This window comes from Phyllopteryx taeniolatus, chromosome 1, assembly GCF_024500385.1.
Source record: "Phyllopteryx taeniolatus isolate TA_2022b chromosome 1, UOR_Ptae_1.2, whole genome shotgun sequence".
Lineage (NCBI taxonomy): Eukaryota > Metazoa > Chordata > Actinopteri > Syngnathiformes > Syngnathidae > Phyllopteryx > Phyllopteryx taeniolatus.
Window position 1 is genome coordinate 38,813,881 of NC_084502.1, and position 5,884 is coordinate 38,819,764.

General features: G+C 39.0%; 1 protein-coding gene across 2 annotated transcripts in view; it reads left to right on the forward strand.

The window, feature by feature from the left end:
* The window catches only part of vgll4a (vestigial-like family member 4a), a 14,975-nt gene extending 11,714 nt beyond the window's left edge, over positions 1-3,261 (forward strand). For both annotated transcript variants that reach the window (XM_061794576.1, XM_061794566.1), the window contains exon 6: positions 1-3,261. This exon is cut by the window's left edge. The gene's annotated coding sequence lies outside the window, so the exon portion shown is untranslated.
* Positions 3,262-5,884: the final 2,623 nt, after the last annotated feature.

A 5,884-nucleotide genomic window follows, 5' to 3' on the forward strand; every position in this document is an offset into this window, starting at 1 on the left:
GTCTCATTTGCACTATTACACCTCTAATAGCTTATGTAGCAGGTTACCAGTTTTGTGATTCAGAACCTGTTTTATTTTATTTTTTATTTTTTAAAATTGTGATAATCCAATTGAGAGTTGTTTACCTGAATTCAAATATCCATGTTAACATGGAAGCCTGGCAGTGAATACACTAGAACAATCCACTTTCTGCCCCTGAACTGGACTCCATTTCTCTGTTAAATAATTGTAGTTAATTGCCTATATGAGCTCTTTGATGTAGTAATCTAATCCTAATAGAGGTCTAACTCAAAAGCATGTTTCAAATAGCTGGATTCTATCACAAACCTTGCTAAATATTTACTCAGAATTTATTTTTTATCTAACATTGTAGAAAATACTCACTGCTGGTACAGTTGTACTCAATATATTTTTTGTATCTGTTTCACATTCTGGCAAGGAGATGTGTCTCTTGACATCCTCTTTAAACCACAGCCTCTGGCAAGGTTGTCTGAATGCGGTTTGCTAGGCAACGTTGCTTCTTTACTCAGCGTAGCTGGATGCTACATCTTCGCATGAGACTGAAAGTGACTAAATCTGAGCTTCTGTTGGTGTTGACTCTTATTTATTCTGGGCATAGGTGAGACCAAGTCATTGCTTTGCAAATCACAAGTCAGTCACAAGTCCCAAGTCAAGTCACAAGTCCTAGACTTTGAGTTTCACTTTGAGTTTGCAACTTGACTTTGAGTTCAAAGTCAAGGATTTACGACTTGACTCGGGACTTTAGGGCAAAGACTTGAGATTTGACTTGTAATTTGCAAAGCAATGACTTGGTCTCACCTCTGATTCTGGGCACATTGGTTTCTTGGAGTTCAGTAAAACCAAATTCTCAATTTATTTCAAAGCCCGTCTCCATTTTCCCCAAACCGAATTGCGGCATTTTCTTTCCAACAGGGGCGTAAATGCAAAAGTAATGTTTTTATTAACTTGCCATTTGGCAACAGACCTGGCAGAACTGTCACCCCCTACTGACAGTAACATACTATTTGTGTTTTTTGAGGGATTTAACTGACTGAGTCATTGTGTGACTTATAGAAAAGGTGCGTTCCACATAGTTTTTGTTTTGTAGTTTGTTTTTGTAAATTGTCTTGACATGATCACGGTAGATTATTGTATTTGCCAACACTGACAGGGGATTGTAAATTCTATAGTTAAAAAAATATACAGTGCCGTGAAAAAGACTAGTTTCTTAAATTTTTCATAGTTCCCCCACTTTAAGATCATCAAACAAATGGAAATATCAGACAAATATAACCCAAATGAACTCATAATTATGTTTTCAAATGGTGATTTCATTTATTAAGGAAAAACTATTCAGTGTTACCCGACCCTATGTGAAAAAGTAATGGGCCCCTAAACCTAATAACTGGTTGGGCCATCATCAGCAGCAACAACTGAAATCAAGTGTTTTCTATAACTGGCAATCAGTCTTTCACATCTCTGTGGAGCTATTTTGGTCCACTCTTCCTTGCAGAATTGTTTGAATTCTGCAAAAATAGAGGGTTTTTGAGCATGAACAGCCTTTTTAAGGTCTTGCCACTGCATTTCAATCCAAGTCTGGACTTTGACTAGGCCACTCCAAAACCTTAATTTAGTTTTTATAAGCCATTCAGAAGTTAACTTGCTGGAGTGTTTTGGATCGTTATTCTGCTGCAGAACCCAAGTGTGCTTCAGCTTGAGGTCACAAACTGGTGGCTGAACATTCTCCTTCAGGATTTTCTATTAAAGAGCAGAATCAAAGCAGCCCAAGACATTCGCACTACCACCACCAACACGTTTGACTGTTGGTATGATGTTCTTTTTTTGAAACGCTGTGCTACATTTATGCCAGACGCACACCTTCCAGAAAGTAAGTAAGTAAAAGTAAGACAAACCTTTATTTTCTTTTTGGTCAGTAGTGGTTTTTGTCTTGGAACTCTGCCATGGGTGCCATTTTTTCCCCCAATCTCTTCCTTATTTTTGTGTCATGAACACTGACCTTAACTGAGGCAAGGGAAGCCTGCAGTTCTTCAGAAGTTGTCCTGAGTTCCATTGTGGCCGCCTGGATGAGTCATTGCTGTTCTCTTGGGGTAATCTTTGTAGGCCGGCCACTCCTGGGAAGGTTCACCACTGTTTCATTTTTTCTCCATGTGAGGATGATGGCCCCCATGATTCGCTTGGAATCCTAAAGCTTTAGAAATGGCTTTTGTAACCCTTTCCAGGCTGATAGATGTTAATTACTTTAATTGTAGACTGTTCTGGAATTTCTTTGGATCATGTCATTTTTGTAGCTATTTTAGATCTTTTGTCTGACTTGATTTTGTCGGGACAGATTCTGTTTAAGTGATTTCTTGATTGAACAGGTATGGAGGGAATCAGGGTTGGGTGTGATCACTGAAAATTAACCAAAAATTGCGATTAACCACAATCAATTCAAGGGGACAATTAATTTTTCCACACAGGGCCAGGTAATGAATATTTTTGTCCTTAATAAATGAAATCATTTTAAAACAGCATTTTAAGTTCACTTGGGTTATATTTGTCCGGTATTTACATTTGTTTGATGAGCTTAAACAGTAAAGTGGAGAAACTGCAAAAATATTTGGCAATACTTTTTCACAGCACTAATGTTCAGTGAATCTCCATGCATTTGTATTATTCATTGTTTTTTTGGGGCTGTTACACGCTTTCTTGTCTTCATATTTTACCATACCTTTACGTGACCATCATTGCGCGGTGCGGAATGATCATGTGTATTTTGTTTCTATTGTGTGAGGCATATTCATGTGTAGCATGGAAGTGCCCTATTCTCTTACCATGCATTTCATCTTTTGTATCACTTAATTACTTTCCCCATAGTTATGAGGTGATGAACATGCAGGAACACATCAGTCTTTTGCGTGAAGAGCTTGGCAAAGTGTCAGATGTCTGCGAGAACAGTTCATAGTCTAAGATTTCTGTGCATACCACAGTGGGCTGGAGGTTGGGATCATCACCGATTTGACTTGTTTGACACAAGCAGATGTTTCAGTCAAATGTTTGGGGTATTAGCCCATTATTATTATTATTTAATTTCTTTATTTAGACTGTATCACAAAGACTTTTTACAAAACGTACTTGTTTCATGTATCACCCACACAGAGGAGGGAAAATGATGCATTTTTACACTTTGGTCCATATTTCTCTGGAAGAAAATACCACTGTTTTATAATAAATGTCTTCCAAATAAACAGAAAAACTTTTCTTCTTTCTTTAATTGATGTGACTGTTCTGATGACTGTAAAAACATTCACTTTGGCATTTAAGGGGGAACTATTTTTAGCCCAAGTGCTTCTGATGGAGAGCAGGCTTTTGCTCTTGATTGTGCCACGGCAATTCAGCACAACAAATTATGAACCCACTATGTAGTTATCTTGATGTTTCTGTCTCTTCAGGCAATAAACAAACACTTGCACATACAAAAGTACTTCTTGAACAGAAAATAAAGGTCCACTCTCTTGTCATTGGACAATTGCGAGAGTTTACGGAACTGAGTGGGTAATTAAGGGCCACGCATGTGCTGCCCCTGCCCCCCACAATGGTCACTGAAATTACTTCAAATTTGACAAAATTTAAGAGAATTTATTCAAATTCAACAAATGAAAAGTAAGGCATTGCTCATTTTGTTGACCAAATAAAAATGGCATGGACTAAAATGATTGTACCCAGGCACGTGCACATACAGACTTTGAGTGTTGCTCAAGAGACTGCCCTTTTTGCTGCAGCCCATTTATTTGTCTTCATTCAAGCAACAACTGCGAAAATCACACTCCACAAGGTTTTGTACTAATGCAATCCATGATTTCAAAGTCTTACTTACTTACTTTACTGATGTTAAATTGTCATGTTTAATGAAGGGAGACACAGCTGCAGCAGTCATAAAAATAGTTTTGCAAGTAGGACTAGTTTACTAGTTTTTTCCCCCCCATTAAAAATCTTAATTATGTTGATATTAAAGCCAGAAGAAATAAAATGTGACCACAAGGACATTTTGCAGTAGAATGTCAATATTGTTACAGCATCCTGGCCACATATCTGTTCTGTGTAGGAAAAGGTACCTTTGCTCAAGGAGATATTTTAATGCCAGCATTTAAACTGTTGAGGTTTACAATTTAGTAAACATTTTGCTAAATAATTATTACAGACTGGTGCCACGGTGGCCGACTGGTTAGAGCGTCAGCCTCACAGTTCTGAGGAGCGAGGTTCAATCCCCGGCCCCGACTGTGTGGAGTTTGCATGTTCTCCCCGTGCCTGGGTAAGATGCCGTGGGTTTTCTCCGGGCACTCCGGTTTCCTCCCACATCCCAAAAACATGCACGTTAATTGAACACTCTAAATTGCCCGTAGGTTTGAATGTGAGTGTGAATGGTTGTTTGTTTGTATGTGCCCTGGGATTGGCTGGCAACCAGTTCAGGGTGTACCCGCCTCCTGCCCGATGATAGCTGAGATAGGCTCCAGCACGCCCGCGACCCTAGTGAAGAGAAGCGGCTCAGAAAATGGATGGATGGATTATTACAGACTATAAACAGTGGATATCAAACATCTACAACTCTGTTTAAATGCCAGATTTTTGTGACATAAAAAAAATAGCCCAGAATAAATCATAAAAAATGTAATCTTTTAAAGGGAAGTAAGAATAAACAACTCCTTTAATGTGAAGGCACAAGTATGATGTGGCTGTTTCAGACGTAGGCAGTCACTTTCAAACTCGTGTTAAATGGGAGTAAACACACGCCTGCCACCATTTAAAGCCCTTCTGATTAAACCCAAATCAAGTTCAGATGTACTAATATGCATTACCTGGCATCTCTTTGCTTTCTAGCAGAACACTCAAGATTTTGTGCTAACTTAACTGCTATTTGGAACTGTTATGAATCCCTCCACCTTGACGTAGGCTTGGTACTTGGTACTGGCGACCCTGCGGTTTCAAGGTGTACTCTTGACATTTTCAAATCTTTAAAAGATGTATTATATTATAATTTTTGTTTAAAATCTTTGACAGAGGCCCGATTTTCAACTGAAGAAACCCAGCACCTTTTCATGATGCTGCCACCACCGCGCTTCACTGTAGATGTTTGCGCCAAACATTCATTTTGAAATTATGGCCAAAAAGTTCAGCCTTGGTTTGTTCGGACCATAACACATTTTCAGCAGCACACATCTGGGGTGATTTCCCAGTGTGATTTGAATTCTGGCTTAGATGTCGCTTTTGTTAAGAGAAGGCTTCCGTCTTGATGTTCAGTTCTTGGTAATGTCACTGCCATATATTCTCTGAGACGACTGTGGTCCTTTTCCATTTGATGATGCTGCAGAAGCTCTCTGCAGACCATGGCTTGTGTTGTAAGATGTGAAAAAAAAAAATGTCAGGAAAAGCCTACTAGAACATCTGAACAGAGAACATTTGGGGTTCAAATGTACTATAAATGGTGGCAAGTGTGTGCTGACTCCCATTTAACAAGTTTAAATGTGATTGCATAATTGTCAACACAGCCACATCCTAATTTATAATATTTTGTTACCCAACCCTTTGAGGCAATCACAGCAATCAAATAATTCTAGCACTCAATGAGACAGCTGTTATTTTGGTCCACCCCGATCGTGACCAACTGCTCCAGCTGTCCCGAGTTCCTTCTCCTATAAGGTTTCGACCGCTCCTCAAATAAGGCCACTTAAGAATAGTCCAGTATTGTTTTTCTCCTTTCGCCGTTCTTGGGTGTGTTAGCTCTATTTTATTCTTCAGCTTGAAGGCTCTTTTTTGCAGTTGGCTCTAGGCGCTCTTGGGTGGACTTTGTGTTTTAACGGTTCAAGATGATAGTTGTTACTTGTTG